The sequence below is a fragment of the Rhipicephalus microplus genome, chromosome 7, assembly GCF_043290135.1.
Source record: "Rhipicephalus microplus isolate Deutch F79 chromosome 7, USDA_Rmic, whole genome shotgun sequence".
In the NCBI taxonomy this organism is placed as follows: domain Eukaryota; kingdom Metazoa; phylum Arthropoda; class Arachnida; order Ixodida; family Ixodidae; genus Rhipicephalus; species Rhipicephalus microplus.
This window is the reverse complement of record NC_134706.1, coordinates 22,830,369-22,854,665: the sequence shown is the minus strand read 5'-3', so window position 1 is coordinate 22,854,665 and position 24,297 is coordinate 22,830,369. Positions and strand designations below refer to the sequence as shown.

The following is a 24,297-nucleotide window of genomic DNA, read 5'->3' as shown; positions in this document are numbered from 1 at the left end:
CTTGTGGTGTTAATGTGATGATTCCACCTCTCTTCCTTCCTCCATCACTAATGCGCGCCCCAGCTTTCTGCATCAGTCTGTGTGTGCGTGTGAGTTTCGCATCAAGGGCCAGGTTTCGTCTTTTTCTTTTGAGATCGGGTACGTCGAACTTGAAATACCACCACTGCATCAGGATGTTGCCATTAGACATTCTTGGCAGTAAACGAGTCAAAATATTACAGTGGCTGAACTCACAATTGTCTAGCTCAATCTCTTCCTTTCCATAAAAACAGATAAATGTAACATAAAACATGGGAGAAGGTATGTTGAGAGCAAAACCAAAAAAAATATGTATATGAAATATTCCTTTCACACGTGCAAAGAAGTGCTTCGGTGAAGCAGGTTGTTGCCTGAATGTGCATCTTCGTGAAGTACAGATACTACTCAAGGGGGCCCCATAGCCCCACCGCGGTGGTCGAGTGGCTAAGGTACTCGCCTGCTGACCCGCAGCTCGCGGGATCAAATCCCGGCGGCGGCGGCTGCATTTCCGATGGAGGCGAAAATGTTGTCGGCCCGTGTGTTCAGATTGGGGTGCACGTTAAAAAACCCCGAGTGTTTGAAATTTCCGGAGCCCTCCACTACGGCGTCTTTCACAATCATATCGTGGTTTTGGGACGTTAAACTCCACAACTCAGTCAATCATCAAAGGGGGCCCTATACTGGCTCTTGGCGATGCACTGCAAGCAATACACTTGCCAGGCAAAACTTTGTGACAGGAATGATTTAGAAACAGAAGAAGCGAACGACCAGAAAAACAATGAAAGTGTTCGTATTTAAAAAAAGGATTTAGTAAGTGCTTCAGCCAGGCGTCCGTTGTCCTGATAATGGATTCTTAAATTGCTTTTTTGGGCACAGCATCACCCAGTGAATTATCTTTTCTTGTCTTGCAGGGGTTTAACACGTGTTTTTCAGTGGTAGGCTATCAGCCACCACAGCGTTATTTCGTTGATTCACGCTATTTGTGAAATTATGTGTGGTTTGTGGTGACGTGGATGCACCTTATGCATATAGAATTGTTCTTTCCGAAACAAAACTTTCAGTTTCTAGTAAGTGTTGAGTTAGTTATATATCTTCGCAAATAATGTTGCTTCTTTAATCATGAAATCTATTTCTTTGAACGTTTTCTTCACTTTCTTTTGGAAGAACGTAGTTTGTGTGGCATGTAAATTTTTGGAAGATATTGTTGTAACGAACATAATTTATTACAAGAAACAATTTCAAGAACTCTCGTGTGCATCGCCTTCTCAATCGCCAATGTGCTTCTGTTCTTGGTTCAAAACTTAACGTGGTCGTAAGCAAACAAATGACAATGCGCATAACATAAGCTGTCTCGAAATATCAACAAATTCATACTGAAAACACAGTTGTTAGAAGCCAACTATACTATACTCGTTTCTTTACGAATCAGCGAAATTCCCAGTACGCGTGCGTTTGTAGGGCAACATGTGAGCCTACTCAGGTGTTCACTTTGTTGACGGTTCTGTTACTGATGAACGCTAAATATTTCGCCACAATATCTAACGAGAGGGCTTTTGAAACAACCTCTCATTGCTCAATTCACATGTTTGACGCGTGACATGGTTTGACGCTTCTGCTATGAAATATATATTGCATTGACAAAACTCAGTTCACTGCTTCATATTCAGAGTGTTTTTTTTCGATATCAGTTTCAATAAATATGGTAGTTGTTGTGGTAGAAAAACCACTTGTCACGCAGGTGGGTAGGGTCAGATCCTCGCTCGGATCCTATAAGATCTGGCACAATTTTTTTTTACCCACGCAAGACGATGACTTTTCGCTCACAACCAACAATGTCGGGCCTGAACACCGATGCCAACGCCACAATTTCTTCGAAACTAGCTCGTTAAAGTGGTCACGTTAAAACCCGTTTCCTTGCAAAAGCGCCATTGTGAATACATGATGGCCTATAATTCGTTGCGAAATATATTTACCGAAATATCTCGTTAAGTTCAAGATAGTATATTTAAAAGTCATGTGTCACATTAACTGAGGCATATATTCTGATCTGCGTCGGTAACGATAATCACTCAGTTTCATAAATTATACACATACCATGCCAACTCGTCAAGCGTGATGGCATGCAATGTGTGCTTATTTTAAAGCACAGAACTCCCCATAGTATTCTTATGCACGTTGCTACACCAACTTGAGCCTTCACTGCATGTGGAAATAGAGACAGTAATATCCAATTGAGGCAAGTAGCCGCAGCTTCATCATGCAGTCGTGACTCATAATCATATTCTTGTCTCAAGCTGTAAGATTTTCCACTAGCTACTTTTCGCATGATTCACGATAACGTGAAAGCGTCATCATGATTTATTTAAAAAGCGCCCTTGAAATAACATGAAGCAGGAGATGCAACGGAGCGCAGGCGTTTGCAACGTTTCTAAATTTGTGTTGCTGTCGCTACCATCAGTCTGCTCCCAGGAGCTTTTCGCACCGAATATGGGTGTACGAATTGCTAACGTAGGGTACATTAGGCTAAGAAGGTGAAAGCGTTTTTACTTCCATGTCCCTGAGGAAAGGCCCAACGGCCTCGGCAACATTTTCCTGAAAATTTTCGGCTCGTCGGTCCACTCCACATTGTGTCAGAGCCTACGTGTCAAGCAGCAGTCTAGAAAACACAATGACATTGCTTTTGCAAACCATTTTGCGGACATAATTTCCAGAAAAGTCACTGTTCTCGCAAGGCAACAATGGAGGCCTTACTTACAAGATCTGTAAACCCTTACTGTGCTGCTTTATTAGTACGTTTAAGTTCGTCATGCTCCTGATACTCCTGCCCTACGTCACACATGTTATCATGACTCTTCGACCTTCGCTGTTACTCGGAAGGAAATCATTTTTTATTAAAGTGGTGCACTTGAAATAGCATGGAACGGAATGCAGTTGATACTACATAGCCCTGAAGGTATACATCTTGTCCAAATATGACAGTCATTGTCAATGTACCACAAGCATTTTCAATCAAATTACGGACATCTGTGTACTTCAAGGATATCGTCGTGTCCACTACCGATCCTCTTACGTCTTTATACTACTAATTGTATACATACTTTTTCTGAATGCAACTTTTTATAAATGTACCTTCAAAGCCAAGAATAAATATTTTAAGATATAGTGCTGTAAATAAAGATTGTGTGGTTTCTTAGATGATTTAAGGGTCTGCAGACACCATTTCTCGCAGGTATGTTTACTCTGCGATAAAGCTCTCGAATCTGCAGAGAAGGCAGAGCAAGTGTGAAGCTCAGTAGGTACTGATAAGATAGTTTGTATTATTATTCATATAAATTTACTCATGACGCACCTATCGTGATTGACACAACCCTGACGTCACCCTAAAGTGCTAATTATGGTCACTTCACGCAGTAGTCTGGATACTTGTGGTGATGTCAGGCACCAAAGCTTAAGAAATTGATGCTGACGTATCACAAATTCAGTGATGATGCGCGTTGCCCATGGAAGCGTCAAAATATCGTGCACGAGCGTGTCAGGTACATCGCATACCATGTTGTGGTTTCAGAATGAATAGAAACTAAGAGTAGACTAAAGACATATTGTAACTATTTTTAGGTGCCCCCGACACAAAACTTCGCAACTCGAAAAGCTTATGTTCTTTGATAGTGTTGCAGGCCGATTTTTGACTGAATATTAGACATGATCGATGCCTGTAAGATATTTTATCTGGTCTTGAAGTAAAGGTGCATGCTCACCCACGTTTTCCGGTCCAATCGGCATTTCCTGTGGTTCGACGAAGACAGGGGCCCCCTCGTGACACGGCAAGTTCAAGCAAATATTGTCGACACCAAAGAATACTTGTGGATCACGCGCAATACCTCGACCGGCAGAAGGTAAGGACCATTGTTCCTAACCCCTCTTGCTCTGTTGTTTGTGCATTTAAGGTAGTTCTGGCTGCTTACGCCCAGGAACGTGTTTTTATTGAAAATGCACGCCAAAAGCACCCTAATCGCTTAATTCTTTAGCATCCACAAGTCCCTCTATTTCAAAGTGGTGCGTTCAGCATCATCGAAGCTTGAGCGTGGGTAGTCTCAGGCCCACTGTGGTGCGTTAGCTGCTAACGATATCTAGGTGGGCGTTTCGTTCTCATGCGAAACTTTTCTGAAGTAATTACGCTAGCAATAAATAGATGGCGTGCTAAATCATTTAGTAATAAATTACTGCATGGCCAGACGCAAAGCTACAAATTAAATTACTTGAAAAAGGTGCAAACAAAACTTTCACTCTCAGGGGTCCTCTAAGGGTGCATACGCGATTAGCAGTGGTTTTTTTGGGGGGCTCTTGAAGGCTTGGACTTTCATTTGAACCAAAAAAGCTCTGAAACTTTTCGTGCAAATAGCCCTTTAAACTATACTCCAAACATTTTTTGAGGAGTACCTTGAGCTGCACATTTCGTGGTTACCCACTCAATCCTGGTACTAAGGAATGCTCATTCGCGAAAGCTCATATCTTTTATAGGGTATAGCGATGCATTCTCTTTACGTCTGACATAATTTAGAACACAACGGTATATTACTTTTGAAGCGTATAGACGGATAACCCTGTGTAAAATGTATAGAGATTTTACGTAGGCAAGGCATTCCTTATTGGCTAAGCGCGTAAGGGTGTCGGTGTCATGTGTTTATGGGCTTACAAGCTCCACTGCCGAATGCGACACTCCAATTTGACCAGACTTTACGTAGATAGTGTCCCCATGCAGGGCCACCAATAGGAAAGGTAAGAGTTGTTTTTTTTTGCTTAACAAATCTGTTTTTTCTTTTACATTTACTTCCACTCATTCTAGTGACAAGGGTTTACGTTCTGTAGGTATTAAAATTCCATCTATCCAGCAGTTTCACCAGACACCCTTTGGTGTGGTACTCTCTTAGTATGTTGTTATTGATTGTTAGTGCCTAATTTTTTTGTCCCTTACCCTAAATTTTGGGTGTGAGTTGGAGCAAGAATACGAAAGCACAAACGTTTTGGAACCTAAACAAGCATTGACAATAGTTCGGGATTCCTGCAGGTGTAGCTTTATACAATGAAGATGGTCCGTAAAGTTACTTTTGATTTTGTGACAACTCATATTAGGTTGTTTAGTTGAGGCAGCAAACTCTCAGTGTTCTTCAGTGATACAGGGTGCCACCATTGAAAATTTGTAAACGAAACATTCTGCTCAATATTCACGCATGCGCTTTTAGGAAAGTGGGCTTCAATGAGATATGTGCAATTAGGCATTTTTTTCTTTTCATTGAGAGCTATGCAATTTTCTACAGTATATTCACCTTTACAATGTCTGTTAAGCAAGTTCGTGTTTCGTATACATGTTACGGCCTTCAATAGGTTTTGTTGTTCGCTTCGCGAATGTCTTCGACTAAATTTTAAGTCATTTTCCACCGCATAGCAAGCGAGCGGAATAAACTTCTTTAAAGATCAGGCTTTTTTTTCAAGTTTTTACTACTTTAGCAAAAAGTAGTGGTGTGTTGGATGTTTGTTGGTTGTTGTTTTTGTGTTAGTTCTTTGTTCATATTTAATTCATTCTTGTTTGCAATGCTCTTGGCCTCGCGGTGGATTAATAAATATGTCTTTTTTTAACTCACTTGTGGCTTCAAGATCAAGTGATAAGGATTATCCAGTGCTACCATAACGGCACCTACGTTTCCTATTTTGTCATTTGTAAACAAAAGAAAACTATAGCTCTTGTTTCTATGATATCTCTTGTCGAAAATTGTAGTAGCGTGTTACGAAATATATTCGTGTCCTAATACCGATTTTGTTCCGCTTGGCCACAAATTTGCAATAGGACTGAATTGTATGGCTACTTCGAGTAGGTTTAGCATAAAATCGGACTCATTTTTAAGTCTACCCAGTGGCTATCCAGATTGAAAGTCAGCCACCCATACATACACCACTCGCCATGTGACATTGATGTTTACCTAGGACGCACCATCTTGCGGCGTAGCAGGGGCGGCATTGCCAAAGAAAAAAAAACCAGTTTCTCAAACATTTTGGCCCAGAACTGTAAATTGGCGCTGTGTTTTACGCAATGCAGTACGATTCGGCGCAAGTACTCATTGGAAACATCGCTACAGATCAACAGAGGCTTCTGGTTGTGTGAGAAATGCGTCACGTGGTCCAATTAATCTAGCGACCAGGTAAACTGTCCTTGCTCTTGCACTACTCTTCAGCAGTGCTTACGAGTTCACGTTGAAACATTTATTCGAAATAGACAAGGAAACTCAAACAAAAGTTTAGTTACAGGGCTAACATTGAATAGTGCCCCCACTACGAGAGCAAATCTCTGCAGCTTCGACACGAAGACATCATTTTTTTCTTTATTTGAGCAAGATTTACCAGTATAAAAAAGAGAGCGAGGATTTTTCATTACATGATTCACCAGTCTGAATTACAAAGTATCGGCAAAAAAATTCTTGAAATGCGTAGTTGACCAAGCAGCCTTCCATTGCTAAGAGCCTTGGTGTTCAAGCACCTCACGGTATTCGAGAACAGTAGTACATCGTACGAGGCCACCTGCAGTGGTATTCTAGGGCTACCTGCAGTGGAATTCAATAACCATTCATCAGCAACTGTTATAGTATGTATATGTAAACAAGCATACGAAAATCATCGCAAAAAGACCAGGCGTGCATTATTTTTTTATGTTTATTTCTATATCAGATGTCCTAATGATAGCCAGAGACAAAACGTCTACGTTTTTTCGCCACAGTGCAATAACAAAAGAATGTCGAAGCAAGGATTCGTTGCATCGGAAGAATTCTGAAATCACGTTTTGTGTATATTCTTATTTGCCGTAAGTCCATGGTCGTATACCTATCATACGTCTAAGCGAATTGCGGATAAGGCGAAACAAAAGCAGGGAAATCAGGGAAACAGGGTGCCCCTCCATTCCAAATGAAGGCTATCTTTTGCGGCATGGACGCTTGGAACGCCAGCTTACGCTTTTCGCTGCTACTTTTACGCCCACTTGTCTCAATTCACGTCTATATTCTTGACCCAGGGTGATTTTTTTGCATATATTTTTTTTCCAATTGAAATTCAGTGCGTGTCTTGTGTGTCACCGTCAATGACGCATTTTCTCGAAATGTCACTGAAACCCAGGCGAATAAATGTTCCGCGCTCCCTTCAGATTCAACGCTGAGTGCAATGGCAACATTTTCTCGCTTGTTTTCTCTTGTTGTCTTCTGTTAAGACGAAAAGTTGGCTAGTACATATTGTGGCGGGGCGAGAACTAGGCTTATAGTGTAGCGTCCACAAAGAATCGGCAGCCCAACAAAATGGCTGAGTTGCCTCTCGCGCAAGCGTCTAACGCACAGGCATCTTCGTCATCTTCGCAAAGTGCCACGCTTGCTCCTGTCGATGTTGCACCGTAACATCGTTCCCCCTTGGCGGAATCGCCATCACGGCACTTCGTACGGTGGCGACCAACCAGCAGGGTGATATTTTTTGAGACTGGAGACGTGGATAACATCCGTCTGGAGTGAGGGGGTCGAAGAGGCATTGTTTAGGGGTGTGATCTCGTAGCTCATGTCACTGAGTTGTCGTAACACTTTTTAGAGGCCATGGTAGTGTGGTGGTAGCTTCTCTGATAAGCGGACTTGGCGGTTTGGTGTCCTGAGAAGTACCAGAGACCCCGGCGAGCAGTGCACGCTTTGGTGGCGTCTGTCATAACGGTCTTTTTGGTGCTCTTGCGACAAGTGCAGCCGGTGAATGGCAAGCTGATGGGCTGCATGGGCTCGAGAAACGACATCGCTGGCGTACTCAGTAGACAGGGGGCAGCCGAAGGACGGAGCGTGTCAAATGGTAACGCTGGATGTCGGCCAAATAGCAAATAAAGCGGAGATTAACTAGCTGTGTCGTGCCGTGAAGAGTTGTACGCAAAGGTGACAAAGGGGAGTGCTTTGTCCCAGTCACGGTGATCTCGTGAAACGTAAATAGACAGCATATGCGTCAGCGTTCGGTTCAGACGCTTGGTCAATTCATTTGTCTGTGAATGATAAGCGCTGATAAGCTTGTGCTCAGTGGAACAGGCACGGACAATGTCATCCGCAACACGTGAAAATAAGTACCTTCCTCGATCAGTAAGAAGCTGCCGCGGAGCGCCGTGATGAACAATGACTTCATAAAAGAAAAAGTAGGCGACGTCAGTGGAACAGCTTGTCGGCAGTGCTTTAGTGATGGCAAAGCGTGTGGTGTAATCTGTGGCGACTGCAACCCATTTATTTCCGGAGGTGAACGTAGGAAACGGGCCCAACAGGTCAAGCCTAACATGGAAGAATGGTTCGGTTGGTATGTCAATGGGCTGTAGGAGGCCAGAAGGTAGCACAGAGGGGCGCTTGTGGTGTTGGCAGCGGTCGCAAGCAGTGACGTAGTGAACCACTGAACGATACAGTCCGGGCCAGAAAAAGCGACGTCGCAGACGATCGTACGTACGAGAGACGCCTAGTTGACCGGCTGTAGGCACGTCGTGTAGTTGTTCGAGAACGCTGGTACGCAGGTGATGGGGAAGCACGAGTAGTAATTCCGGGCCATCGGGGTTGAAGTGGCAATGGTACAGAACAATCTCGTGCAGTTCAAACAGGCGAACGGAAGGGTCTGTCGGAGCAGAGGTCAGATGCTCTTTGATGGAGAGTAACAATAGATCACGTCGTTGTTCAATAGAGATAGCACCCAAAGCGTGGATGTAGAGCACGCAGGGGTCTGATTCAAGGTCCGTCAAGTCAGGCGTTTCAACCGGATGACGTGACAAACAGTCTGCGTCTGTGTGCAGGCGGACCGACCTGTAGTGGACCACGAACGAGTATTCTTGCAGACGCAGCGCCCAGCGACCGAGACGTCCAGATAGGTTCCTTAGCGATGAGAGCCAGTAGAGAGTGTGATGGTCAGTAACAACAGAAAAAGTTCGGCCACGCAGGTAAGGCTTGAATTTTATCACGGCCCACACTAAAGCTGGGCATTCATGCTCAGTGATGGAGAACTTCCGTTCGGAAGGTGAAAGGAGACCACTGGCGTATGCAATCACGCGATCCTTCCCGTGCTGTCGTTGGCCGAGGACCGCCCCAATTCCGCGGCCACTGGCATCGGTCTGAAGCTCTCTAGGTGATGCAGCGTCGAAATGGGCCAGTATTGGTGGCGTAGTCAGCAGATGGCTAAGAGCCGAAAAGGCGTACGTTTGCTCTACGCCCCATGCGAAGGAAACGTCTTTCTTTAAGAGATCGGTAAGCCGTCGAGCGATGTCGGCGAAGTTGCGGACGAATCGACGAAAATAGGAACATAGCCCTGTGAAACTTCACCCGTCCTTGGTTGAACTTGGTTCAGGAAATTCTTGTGCTGCTCGCACCTTGTCGGGATCCGGTTGAACACCAGCGGCACTGACATGGTGGCAGAGTATGGTGATTTGGCGACGTCCGAAAGGGCATTTTGCAGAATTGAGCTGGAAAGCAGCTCTTCGAAAAACATAAGAACGGCTGACAGACGTGTGTTACGACTGTCAAAGGTAGGCGAAAAGACAATGACATCGTCTAAGGAAGGTAAGCAGATGCACCACTTATATCCTCGGAGAAGAGAGTTCATCATGCGCTCGAAAGTTGCCGGTGTATTACATAGTCCGAATGGCATGACTCTGAACTGGTAGAGGCCGTCGGGCGTAACGAAAGCAGTTTTTTAGCGATCCATGGGCTCGACGGAAATTTGTCAATAGCCGGACTGAAGGTCCACAGACGAAAAGTATTGGGCACCATTGAGGCAAATGAGGACGTCGTCAATGCGAGGCAAAGGGAAGACATCTTTATGAGTGACATTGTTGAAATGACGATAGTCCACGCAAAAGCACCAGCTGCCATCCTTGTTCACAACAAGCACGACAGTGGAGGCCCAGGGGCTGGTGCATGGTTCTATGATGTCATTATGATCATTATGTCAACTTCATTCTGAATTACTTGGTGTTCTTTGTGAGATACGCGATAAGGACGCCACCGTATTGAAGTGGCATCACCAGTGTTGATCCGATGAGTCACTGCAGTTGTTTGGCTGAGAGGGCGGTGAGTCAAAAATGTCTCTATATGATGTTAAAGGACGACGGAGACCGGCACCTTGCGCTGGAATGAGATTTTGTTAATGTCATTAACAGGAAGAGTCTGATTACCGCAAATACAGGGAATGTAGCATCGGTGTTCAAACCAGTAATGTTGCAGCTGTCAAGCAGAGATTGGGTGACCAAAGACATGTCTTGCGGAATAACTTGAGTCAACACACTGACGTTGAGTAGAGGTATAACCACTGTATTGTCAGCGACGTAGACAACATTGTAAGCAAGGACGACGTCTTGGGTCATCAGTACGTCGATTATACGAGTGACGAGGTAGTCACCATCGGGCACATCTCGCGAGCACGACAAAGTGACATATGTAGCCGCTTGCGGAGGCAAGCAAACGTAGTGACGAGAGCATAAACAGGGAGAATGGCCAGCTGGAAAATCGGCGAGCTGCGGCTGCTCAAGCTGGAGAGCACCAGTGGCACAATCAATGAGCGCAGCATGACGTGACAAGAAGCCCAAGCCAAGTATTAGATCATGAGGACACATGTCAATGACGGCAATCTGAACTAACGTAGGATGACCGGCAATGGACACACGGGCCGTGCACATCCCTTGAAAGGCAGGGGTCCTCCCATCAGCGACTCGGAGTGTGGGGAAAGCGGCAGGCGTGGGCACTTTATTTAGGCGTCGGCAAAGGTTCGCGCTCATTACAGAATGTGCGCTCCAGTATATATAAGGGCATTAATAGCCACACGATCAACGTCCACGTCTAACAAACTTTGTCTCGTCGGAAGCGTCAAAAGAGGATTTGCGGAGGGAGTCGGAAATGCAGCGTCACCTCCAGGCGCTGCACCATTTAGTTTTCCGGGTAGGCAGGAGTAGGGTTGAACGGGGACGACGGCCTGCGAGTCTGCGTTGAGCGAGACGACTGGCGACGTCCTTGGAGACGAACGCGACTGACGACCACGTGGTGACGGAGATCGGCTGTTGAATCTTTTGTAGTTGTTTGTTGAAAAAGGCTGCGCGGCAGATGCAAAGCGGGTGCTGTCCTGTGGGTAGTGAGGTTCAGATGATGTCCGAGGTGGCGAGGACCAGCGGTAATTGCAGTAGCAGACGACATGAGCGATACGGTGGCAGTGAAAACAAATTGGTCAATTTTCGGCGGTTTTCCACGCAGAGGGATCGCGAGATCGGGCCGTAAACTGCTGCTCGTGATAGGATTAGGGTGGACGCCATGGAACTCCCTGCGGGCTGGGCAAAGTGCACACCGAGGGTATACCTATGCTGGCGAGTTCTTAGCGGACGATGCCTTGAAACATGTTAGTTGTGAGGAGAGTCGTGCCACTTGCAGCAGTGTTAGCCGGAGCAGGGGCAAAGGCTTCAAGTTCGCGCCGTATGATTCGGGTCACCTGATTCGATGAAGCTAGATGTGGCTGCCATGTTCTTGAATGGTCTTCGCAAGACGACGTTGTAGCTGTATTCGGGAGGCGGCCAAACACGCTATCAATTCGCCTGCTCTTCGCTTGCTCAAAGCGCCGACATTCCTTTATATAGGCGCCTGTTGGTAAATGATTTTTTTGCAGTTGAGGATGTTGAATGCATCGTCCGCAATCCCCTCAAGAATATCTCCAACCTTGTCAGCCTCCGGCATCTCGGCATTGGCTTTGCGACAAATCGCTAACACATCTTCTATATACGAGACGTTCGATTGCGTCTAGGTCTGCGTCCGAGACGCGAGTATTTTGTCCACGGCCATTTTTCTTCCAGTCGGCTTCCCGAACAGGTTCAACGTTTTCTCCCTGCAGATTGCCGAACTCCCAAGTTCTGCTTCATGGTTCTCATACCTTGATTTCGTGGTTCCCCTAAGACAAAACAACAGGTTTGCCAGCATAAGAGTTGGGCCCCATCGGTATCGAGTACTACTCACACGTTCCTACTCTGTCAGCCAATCTTCAACGTCCACTTCATCTGGATCGCCAGAACCGCTAAACATGCCAAAATCCCGCGGGGTTTTGAGCACGAAGGTTGTGGTCGCAGGAGGAGATGTAGTCGCCGCATCGTCTTTAGGCACAGGAACACCAGGAGCAGATGCAGACGCCGTATTTTCCGTCATCGTTGCAGAATGACCCTACAAATGACGGCCGCTGCGAAGTTTCGTTACGAGGTGGTTACCTAGAACGTCCACCAAATGTGACGGGGCAAGATTTAGGCTTATTGTATAGTGTCCACAGAGAATCGGCAGCTGAGCAAGATGGCTGAGTTGCGTCTCGCGCCAGCGTCTAACGCACAGGCGTCTTCGTCGTCTTCGCAAAGTGCCGCACTTGATTCTGTCGATGATGCAGTGTAACAATATCAAACATTTACGATCACGTCGTGCTGGACGAAGACATCAAGATAGAGATGAAGAAACTCGAGGTTATCCTAGCGAAGTCTCGTGTTTCTTATTCTATTCCTCATATCTTATTGCACTGGTACTATGATCTACTGTACTGAATACTTCTTGTTCCCTTTCAACCAATTGAAGGAACTACATTAGCTGCGGGCTCTGTTACGTCGTGCATAGCTAACAAAGAACACTACCGTTCAGCGTGCTACAAAAAATGCTGACCATGATCATGGCCGCTAATTTCAACTCATTCACTTCCCCGCCTAAATCAGAAAATTCTGAATATATAGTTGTTGGAAATGAATTCTGGAGTTGATCACAACAGCTTCGTGCACCCGAATGCTAGAGCTTTTCCCAGTGACAAAAAGTTTGCCGCAGTGGTATTCGTTTGATGACGTGAAGGCCATGAATTCAATCTCAGTCACGGTGGTCGCATTAAGGTGGAGCTGTAGAAATCGATGACTATGTATTGCGCGATGACGGTGCATGTTAAGAAGCACCAGATGGTCGAAATTTCTTCAGCACCGCACTGAGGACTTCTCCAAGTATCTTCTTCATATTGCGACGCAAAATTCTTAATAATAGTGTTTACATATAATCTCTGACCATGAAAAACTGGAACATTTTAAACACCTTTTCAGAATAGTGAGCGCTTTCGATTGATATCACCGCATGTGCGAGTCTGCAATACTGACTGCGTCGCTAGCATCTGTGATCAAAGTTTCGCAAACATACTTTGGGTTGCACTCAAGAAAAAAAAAGTCGTAATTTTAAAACCATATGAAACAAGAAACGGATCTTTCTGTGTGAATGTGAATTCCTAAATATTTTGAACATTTAGCAAGGTATCTAAAGATCCGAGCACTTAGGTTGTTTGTTGAAAATATCCTAAGTACTGTGACACTGTATAAAGAAAAAAATGAATCATACCCAGATTTTTAGGATAACATTGAAGAACCTCGAAGGATCTGCCAATGATTACAAATCTATACAACTCTATAAGGAGGTGGAAGTCGCATTGGTGGAAGACGTATCGGTGGACGAGTTGGACTAGGTAAACGTCTGGGCGGAGGCCCCCTTGGACCTCGAATAGCACTGACACCAAACGTGCGCTCATCTAGCATCATGCATAAAATGATAGCAAAAGTGGCTGCGGCAAAATATAGGTGGAAAATGGAAGCTTTCACCATTGTTAGTACAACAAGAACGCTGCACATGTTCAATAAGAGACGCAAGGCCTTATATACAAGTTTCAGCAGTCCACGCATCAACGAAAAATTGCCTCAATCTCTATATCACTCTTTACGAATTTCTGTTTACATTGATGTGACGTCATTATTAGCTTCTACAAGACTAAAAGGCCAGAAGAGCTTGTTTTGAAAGTCAGTCTGCAGTGACATGAATAAATGGGTTAAGTTCATCATCAAGGCTTTATATTTGAACAAAGTAATGTCCCATACAGCATGTGGCATAGCCGCGTTGACTGATACGGCTACGAGACGTCTGCATTCTTTCCAAGTAGTCAATTATCTTTGGTATGTTCGGAGAATGATTTTGCGGTATCCTGACGCGTTTTATTTCAACAGTCGCCCACCATAATTCCTCAAACGTTTTCCGTTTTTTTGAGGCGCATTCTATTTGGGGTAATGTCCTAACTGATAGTATTAGTTGCGCTATTTAAGATTGCAAATTTCAACAGAACATGTGCAAATTCTCATGATGAAACAAATTTTTTTCCATACAAACCCGCATACGGCAGATACCAACGAAAGCTACCGGGTGCGTGGTAAATAACATACAACCTATTACACCTTGTGGCGTAGCACGCAAGGTATATCAATTTACATGCTACATAGGACGTATGTCTGTATTTTCTGATCCCTTGTGCATTCAGTATTTGCGATCATAGTGGTGCTAAAGTTATTGGGATGATGCAGTTACTGCATAACAGCACCGACATATGTCACTTGCCATAAGGCGTTCAGCATCGCCTAGTCGTGCGCGCAGCTTGCGGTGTGGTACGGCCGGCATTGCCAAGAGAAAGAAAACCGGCTTCTCCATATTTTTGGCTCCGGGCCATTGGTCAGTTTCTTCGTGAAATCATTTCACGCAGCTATTAAATAGCTGCTTCGCTGCAGATCGGCTCTGGCTTCTGCTTATTCAAGGAATGCGTTGCAGAGTCTGCCTGATCTTCCAAACACAAAAACTGACATTGTTCTTGCACTACTGGTCAAGAAGTGCGAACGTTTCGACGCGTGAAAAGACCTCGTCGAAAGCGCCGCAGAAACAGGGAAGATAACGAAAATCTTGCACTTACAATAAATTACAGTAGTAAATTTACTGCTCCAAATTATTGCCCCACTAAGGCGGTAAATATTTGAAAGTTCGACACCAACACGTTAAATTCTTGTATTTATTTCAGCAAGGATAACCATTATTAAAAAAAGCGTGTAGGTGTTTTTGTTTTAGAGATCACAAGGTCAAAGTGCATTGTTGCGGCAAAAAATTTCTCAAAATGCGTCGTCGACCAAAACCGCCATCTCATTGCATGGGGCCATGGCATTCATGATCATCAGGACCAGCAGGACTTCGTGCGGCAACATAGCCAAGGTCACCTGCAGTGAATATTCAGTTAGTACTGAGCATGTGCTGTTATCAAGTTTGTGAACACACATTCAAGAAAAGTAAAAATCACTGGGCGCGTTTTGTGTGTTTTCTTTTCTTTTTCTATCAAGCTCCATAGTCAAAGCCAAAGTAAGAACGTTTCCGTAATTTGTCCTTCTGTGCAACATTGGAACAAAGCCGAAACAAGGAAGTATTCAACTGTAGAAGGTTCAATTTACCGTTTTTGGATGTATGCCGGTTTGCCTTGTGTCTAAGTGTGTTTGCCATGTGTCTAATTATGTGTCTAGGTGAACTGTCAGGGAGAGGCAGAAAAAACGCCAGGCCTGCGTGGCCTCTTATCTGCATGTTACTTCGCAAAAGTCTTGCGTCTGGAGAGAGTGAACAAAACGTTTATTAGATGTTATGCGCAAGAAAATCGGGGAATGGTATTCTGGAGGAGCTGCGTTAGAGTGCCTCGAGCGTGCAGCGGAGGCGAACGAGCGCATCAAGTCACGTGACACGTGAGACACGAGCGCTATCTGGCAGTTATCCTGGAAAACGGGGTGCGTGCCGTACATGCCCGTGTCTGAGGTGATAAGGTGTAGAACGCAAGGCGACGGGTAGGTGCCACCACCGTGTCGTTTCAGCTAAGCGTTGGAAACGCTTGCCGTTTCGTGCAAGCGTTGCATGGTGATTACAGCGTTATAAAGATTACGAGACTTAAAATTACTTATGTATGCCTTTTCGTTAAAAAACACACATACATAATATTGACCTGTTGTTATGTTGCCTCAGATATGCGCAATGATTGATTTTTATTAGACAATCGCACAAGTATGAATGCTGAACCTTGAGCAATATTGGTGGGCGCTGCGGATGGGGTCGGTCGTTTGGAGTATCGTTTGGTCAATTTGCTGCCATTTGGGGTACCGTTAAGGGTGAACAAACACACAAAACTGACAGACAGACAAAAATTTCTGCGTCGAAGGTCCCCAAGAAAAACTATCATCTTTAAATGTTTTGGGTAAAAGGCCAGAATTCGATATGCTACTTTTCGTCATTCTTCTGAGAAGCGTGTTATCCGCTAAACACTTGCAAATCATTTTTTTGAAAGAAAGCGCGCGCCGGCGTTTTGACGACGGTTTTTGGTCGGCACTGTAGACCCCTAGGCGCCGCCATAGTCCTCTCTGGGCTGTTTTTAGAGCGCGTGACTCTCAAAAAATGATCCGCTAGGTGGCGTGGGGCGGTGAGGACGTGCTCACATCGCTCTCCGCTTTATGAAACGCTTTCAGGCGGAAATTTCATTCAAGTCTACTTGAAAAGTGCGCCATCTTTTCCGTGAAGTTGCGAGGATTTGCAGGACACCAAAATCTGGGACCTGGATCAGCTTCACGAGAAATTATTAACGTTTGAAGATACGACGTGCACGAACGCAGCTTATCGTGTCACCGGCTTCGGTCGGCGGCGCCGGGACGCTAAGCCGGGCGCGGTGCGGCGACGGGTGCGTCGACTGGCTCACCACTATTCGACCGGCTTTCTCCGACATTTTCTGACCGAGTTAGAAGTCAATGGTGAGTGCCATTTAACCTCCTTTTCGGACTATGCGTCTTGCGCAGAGGAAAACGGAGGTCGGCCCATTCCCCTGTTTCTATTGAACATGCATGCATAAGGATGCCTAGAAATTCGTCTACATTGACGTTGACAAACACCCTCCCGGCGCATGTCTGGTGTCGGAGAATCAACCGAGCGACGCGAGTAGCGTCTCGGCAAATGAGGAACCAAGTAACGACGCGCGAGCGCCCAGCGCCGCGTCTCTCGATAACAAGAACGATGACGACGCGGGTCTGGCTCTTACTAGGACGGGGGACAGCTGGCATACCGTCCTTTCACGCAGAAGAAAAAAGAACCTTGAAAAAGCCAGAAAGAACGCGAGAAGGGACTAGAGAAGAAAAATGAAAAGTCAGCAGGCCATCCACTTGCCGACGCAGCACGGGACAGCCAAGTCAAGCGGGATTTCCAGCGCAGAAAACGCCGAGGACCGACGCCCTTCCAAAGCAAGACATAAAGGTTATCCTGAGACCACACAAGGGCCTCACAGCGAAAAATCTATTTGGATCCGAGCTCTCTATGGCAGTGATAGAAGCCTGCCGGAACAGCTTTGGAGGTGAAAGTTTTTTGCTGCGGGTTCACCCCGGATCGAACATAATAATATTGTCCACGCCACACGAACAAGTGGCGGGCAGGCTGAGAGAGATCAACCAATTGAAAATCAGAGGACGGATTCAACCCTTCAATGCGTACGTGGCCGACCCAGAAGACGTGCTGCGAGGCATCGTTCACGGACTACCACCCGGAACCACTCAGGCCAACCTGATGGCAAACCTACGAATACAGACACAAGGGGTGAAGATAGAGAGAGCCAGAATGCTGGGCTCTTCGAAGTCAGCAATAATAACTTTTACGGGTGACGTGCTCCCCAGGTGTGTCTATTTTATGGGTGCAGAGGCAATCTGTTATCCATACAAGCCTACCGTACAGGTTTGCAAGATTTGTCGATCAACTGGACACCGAACCGACGTGTGCCCGACTCCGAACGCCAATGTGTGCTCCAAGTGTGGGACGTGTGATCCTACTCAGGAACATGAATGTGCCCTAACTGCGCCATATGCGGTGAAGAGCACGCTACAGGAGACAAATCATGCAAAAAGAAACTGAAAATGGTGCCCCCCCCCCCCCCCGAAAATCACGAGTCGAGACGCCTCGAAGACAAACAGAGTGTACCTACGCCGAGAAGGATTTCCCGCGATTTGAGCAACACCAGCAGAAACCTCCTCGTTGGTTCAGCTCAGACCGAGAGGAAGCGACGCTCCAGACGCGGCAGGCATCTAGATCCAGCTCCAGATCACGATCAAGATCGAGATCATCATCAAAGACCCCGCAACAGCGGAATATTAGCAAGCCTGTGGAGGCCCCTGGCAAGCCAAACTTGAAGAAAACACCAAACAGCAGCTTGGAAACAAGCTCCACCCATGCCAGGAAAGAAGAAGCAGTAGCAGCAACCACTGGCCTTAGTACGCAGGACGTACAAAACAACCAACCAAACAAGGTGAGCTGGGCGAGTCCAGTGCCTCCCAATGTTCCTGCAACTGATAGCCCACAGTAAAGGAAAATTCTAGAGGAGAACAAAAGATTAACACAAGAAATTAAACAGCTTAGAAATCAAATGGCTGCGGAGAGGAAAGAGTATAAAATGGCCATCTCGTCAATGGAAATCAAATTAAAAAATGCAATTAAAAAAATACAAAACCCAGGGTCGATAGGCAACCCCACCATGGGCAACAAAGAGGCGCGAGAGCGTCTAGCCCACATGAAGGATAGTGCAGAAACGAGCGCGGAAACGATAAACAAAGACTCGTTCGCTAATCAATCAGGAAGCAGTGAACCAGTAAAGCGAGTGCAGACGCAGGTTCAAGCAAACAGGAAAAGCATGGCTACTTTACATAAACTTCTAGGTGATTTCATGGCGGAAATGAAAACGTGTGTCGTAGAAGAACTGAAAATTCAGAGGCAGTATGTTAACGATGCTGTGGTAGGCTTGCAGAGGGCACTAAACAAACGCTCCATGTCCGCCCCAGGTATTGATAAACCATCCAAAGTGGGCCGCGACAGCATGGATACGACCATGCAGCGTAGCCAAAAATAATATAAAAAGTGTAAAACATTTAGAGATTCGGCAGTGGAGCTGTCGCACTTTTCACAAGCGTGCCACAGCACTCCAAAATTACATAAACTCGGTACCAATTCAGCCAGACATAATATGCCTGCAGGAGGTTGGGCCCACGATGAACAAACTGCATTGATATTTTTGTTTGCAAGACCCAAATTATCCCCGCGTAGCCTCACTGGTTAGCAAAAGTATTGCAGCAAAGGTTGAGCACATAGAAAGTCTTCGGATAAATCATCAGATAATCATTTCTTCCTCTGAAGAGAGGCAAAGTGAAAACCGTAATAATAAATATATACAGCCCTCCCAAAGAGAAACACGAGGACTTTGGTGCACTGCTTAAAAAAAATTGCCCGCAGCTTCCCTCGGGGGAACACTGAGGAGGATGCGGACCATATAATTGGTTAAAGGGGTGTTAAAGTGCGACTTACTTGGGTCGATGGCTAAATTGGTTAACGTGGTTGTGAAATGGGGTGTTAAATTGCGACTTACTTGGGTCGATGGTTAAATTGGTTAACGTGGTTGTAGGAGGGGGTGTTAAATGAGTGAACACGTACACACGTATGCGAAAGGGCGGCGCTGGTCGAAGGGACGTCGATCATTGTGTTTGTGGATTCGTTGGAATTCATTTCACCGCGACCTTGGACGTCGACGCGCCGTACAAACCAACCGACGAGCGGCAACTGAGCGAGCGAGCGCCGACCTTGAGTTTATATACAGCGCTACGGCGCATGCACTGTCGGCTGTTGAATGTTCTCGAAGCGCGACGCCACATGCGCGTCCACTGGAGAATCAGGAGAATTGTAGATGTCGAACGCGGTGTGTAGAGGAGGAAGGGTGCACAGATGGTGGAGGAGTGAAGCGCGCGCGGTGTGTAGAGGAGGAAGGGATGCACAGATGGTGGAAGAGTGGGCGACGGCGCGACGGCGCATGCGCGCGCGTCAGCTGTCGAATGTTCGAGAAGCGGTGCGGACGGCGCACTACAAGGCGCGAGTATAAGATGCTCCGCATCTAAAATGTCGTCGGTATTGCAGGGGCGAAATATCGACTTGTGGTATTGGGCGACTTTAACGCACCCAGTACCACATGGGGTTATTCGAAAGATTCCCCTAAAGGAACACGTCTCGAACACGCCGTATCCAAAGTAGGACTGAGCTTAATTACTCTACCCACAACACCTACAAGGCAGGGTAACAGCGTAAGTCGAGACACGTTCCCAGATCTGACATTCACACGTAATGTTAACGACGCTACCTTGACAAACCTGGAAGAGAATCTCGGCAGCGATCACTACATAATCGGTATTTCCCTCTCAACTCCAAAACTACGCAGGGTCATAGGAGACGTGGTGATCACTGACTGGGAAAGATACAGACGACGTGATCCCTCACCCGACTCTGTAACGGAGTCGATTGGGGAATGGTCAGAGTACATAATCTCAGTTCACAAACAAACATCAAAACGTATCGCAAGAACAGCAGAGACTCCTGCATTCGACAGGCACCTGCTCCACCTGTGGGAGAGCAGGCGCCGTATGCTGAAAAGGTGGAAAAACCAGCGACTCAACCGGTACCTTCTCTGCAAAATCGCTGCTTTAGGAGAAGAGGCAAATCAATACGCTAACAAAATTGCAATTGAGGGATGGATCCAGTTCTGCAGTTCACTACAGGACACTCTGAGCACTGCAAAACTTGGGCCATCCTAAGGAACATGCTTGACCCAGAAAAATCAAAATCGGCCTCGAACAGAACACTACAACGAATAATGCATGATTTTCCGGGCACAGAGGAGGAATTAATACAAGCACTTAAGGACAGATACATAGGAGAGAATACCGATAGTTGCAGTATTGAAATGCAGTACACTGGTGCGAAAAACGATAGACTCGACGCCCCAATCACCACGGAAGAGGTCTTTGCGGCTGCCCAAGCAACCAAAAGAAATTCTGCCCCTGGTTCAGATCAAATCACAAATGCAATGATAAGGAACCTCAGCGATAAGGTTATAGAGGCACTGACAAACCATTTTAATGACAACCATTGGCTCAAAAGGAAGATATCCGAGGAATGGAAAGTAGCCAAAATTATTACGATACCGAAACCCGGGAAGAAGCCATCCCTGCAGGCACTCAGGCCAATATCTTTGACGACATGCATGGGAAAGCTTTTCGAAAGGGTTATTCATAATCGGCTCCAAAACTCCATGGAGGACAACGGCCTTTTTCCAGCCACTATGCTGTGTTTCCGCAATGGCCTCTCCACTCAAGACGCATTTCTCCTATTACAAGAGGAAGTTTTGAGCTATATACCTACAGGAAGAGAACATTTAATACTAGGCCTTGATTTAAAAGGAGCATTCGACAATATCTCGCATAAGGCCATCCTAACAGAATTAAACAACATGGGATGTGGGACAAACACCTACAATTACATCAAGGCATTCCTCACAGAAAGGCGGGCTTCGATAAGCGTAGCACAAGTCACGTCAGACGCTTTTGAGATGCCAAACAAAGGTACTCCTCAAGGAGCCATCCACTCTCCCCTGCTCTTTAATATCGCCATGTTAGGACTCACGCGAGCTATGGATGGAGTTCCGCACTCCATCCAGAGCTGGATGGAGTTAGGATACACTCTCTATGCGGATGATATCACCCTATGGGCAACGCGTGGATCTCTAGCTAACAAAGAGCAGACACTTCAAGAGGCTGCAACAGCAATTGAAAACTCTGCGAAGGCAAGCGGGCTCAGCTGTGCCCCAAAAAAATCTGAAATTATCAGGGTACATGGAAAAAGATACAAAAGTAACGGAAGCATTGACATAAACATTGAAGGTGTCAAAGTACGTGAGGTGACCGTCGCACGTATTCTAGGTTACTGGGTTCAAAGTAATGGACGAGCGAATCATACAATAAACATATTAAAATCAGCCACGAAACAAGTTGCACGAATGATCCATAGAATAACATACCACAAACAGGGCATGAAGTAAGGAGACACAATTAGATTAGTACAGGCACTTGTACTGTATAAGGTTACGTATAGTCTACCTTTCCACGTGTTAAACAAATCAGAAGAAGAAACCATCGAGTCTATAATTAGGGGCGCCTACAAAGTGGCCATAGGGCTACCGGTAAGCAAACCAACCCAAACGCTTTTGGACCTCGGTATATATAATACATACCCTGAGCTAAAGACAGCGGTACTGACTGCGCAGAGAAATCGTCTAAGTCAAACGAAAGCGGGGAGAGAGATACTTTCTGGGGTGGGCTTTCCGCCATACCCCCAGAACATGGACGAGGTTCTTGTAGAAATTCCGGATCCCGGCCGCAGCAAGATCTCGATCTCGCCGCTGCCCAAGAACATGGAAGTAAAAACAAACAGAAAGCGCAGAGAGGAGAGAGTGCGATGGCTCCGAAAAACATTCAAAAACAAATCAAATGTTTTGTATGTGGACGCTTCAAGGTACAATTTTAAACAGTCAGTTGCATCGGTACTTAGCAACGACAACTGCATGGTGACATGTGCATCACTCTACACGTCCTCGATCGCCAAGACGGAATGCTTTGCCATTGCCCTTGCAATCAAAGCGCAGGAACAAAGAGATGAACCGCAAACAACTATCATTTCCGACTCGCAGGAAGCGTGCCGTTTCTTTTTAAGAGGCCGCCTTCCGAAAAATATAAGCAAGTTCTTAGGCGGGAGCTTGACGAACAAATACAGACTGATCTGGTGTCCAGGACACGCAGGCCTGGAGGGGAACGAAAGTGCTGACGCTTGTGCTCGAGGGCTCACGAACCGAGCAGAGCTTCGACAGCACATTCAATCTTTTTAAACACTCCAGGAGGAAGGTATCGAGGAGGATAATGACCCATCCAGAATGGCCCCTCGCGAAATTCTTGCTAACCAGCGAGGCATGCGACAAAAATACAGCGCCCCCCACAAATCATTAGAAGGGGAGGACGCGATTCACCTCCGCCGAATTTAAACGAAAGTCTTTCCCAATCTTCAAAGGTTACACAAAATTTTGCCAACGCTGTATGGGCGTGCTTGTCCGTGGTGTGGCGGCTCGCCATCGCTCCAGCACATTTCGTGGGGATGCCTAAAACGACCACCAAATTTAGATACCTTTTTAGGTCAGTACAAGCTTTGTAATACTTTCGAGCAATGGGAGGCACAGCTCGCCAGCTCTGACCCAGAGGTGCAGCTTGCACTTCTGCGGCACGTCAGACAGACGGCGGCAGCCAGTGGAGCCCTGGACTTGGGGCCCCACCCATCAAGCTCATGACCCCTGTCCCAAACCCTTTCGAATAAAGTTTTTCCTTTCTTTCCTTCCTTTTGCAAATCATTTTGTGCCAATTGTTCATGCAGTGGCTGACGACGATGAGGAATTATGTCTGAAGAGGGTATGCGCTACAGCTAAGAAGTGAACAAGAGCAAAATTTTCTAATGGGTTGGATCATTCAACGACCCGGACCTTACGCTATTCGCATTGTGCGATGAGTAGCTGTTGTTTCACTGTTTTAAGACGCTTCATTTGTCTTGATAACGTGATGGCTTTCCTGACATGAAGCCTGCCCAAGGCATCTGTACCAACAGGTCCCAAGCTGCGGCGTGGCTAAGTGGGAGAACACTGGTCTGGCACCTAGCAAACTTGGGTTCGAGCCGCACTGTGTTATTAGTACTAAGTTTTTTTTCTAATTTTGTGCGATGTGGTTGCGAACACTGGTGGTGGTGGAGCACTATGGTGGCGCGTGACCTGAGTTGTGATCTCATTGCAGTTTTTGTTGTGAAAATCAGAGAGTGAATTATGTTAGAGTAGCTTGGTCGGAGATGGACGGGGCATTTTTAGGCGAGATAATTGTTGTAAGAAAACTTGTTGACGAGCCATTGCATGGTGTGTTCGCCAAAGACAGCGTTGTTTTGCACGCTCCGCCGCCGGCACTAAGCAGTGTCGGCCATGTAGATTAGCACATTAACCACCTGCCCTTCAAGCCATACTGACCGCTGCCATGAGTCAAATGCCTAAAGGTTTTAAATGGCAGACGTGCAACTGTCAGGTGTCATGCAACGGGATTAAGAGCAGGAAGATGAAGGAGCTTTGGGGGATATTGGTATTCGTGTGTAACACTCATCATAGGAACTTGTCACGTGATGTTGTACCTACGAAGCAACTAGTAGTCGTGAAGAGACGAGACTCGGGCCATTGAAAACCGCTGTCTTGGGTGGCGGTGCCCCATCTAGTGTGCATTCTTAGAATTATTGGAGGGGTGACTAGAAAAGCGACCTCGAGCGGCGACTGTAGAAGAGAGAAGTGCAACATTGTTGTACACTCTGGTCGCCACCGCAGGACAAGGCGCGAGCAATAGATTCCTGCCGACGAAGCTTCCAACGGGATGAGAGAGTAAATAGGAAAGACAGGGTGCAATTACGCCACAAGTGAGGGCCTTCTTTCTGCCATGGATGCCGAGCAGGC

At 46.2% G+C, this 24,297-nt stretch overlaps 1 long non-coding RNA gene across 1 annotated transcript in view; it reads right to left on the bottom strand.

Moving 5' to 3' along the window:
* Nucleotides 1-14,896: 14,896 nt before the first annotated feature.
* LOC142767342 (uncharacterized) overlaps nucleotides 14,897-24,297 on the bottom strand; it is a 36,417-nt gene continuing 27,016 nt past the window's right edge. The window contains exon 2 of the long non-coding RNA XR_012884830.1: nucleotides 14,897-15,112. This is a non-coding gene — a long non-coding RNA (uncharacterized LOC142767342). The remainder of the gene's footprint in view (nucleotides 15,113-24,297) is intronic.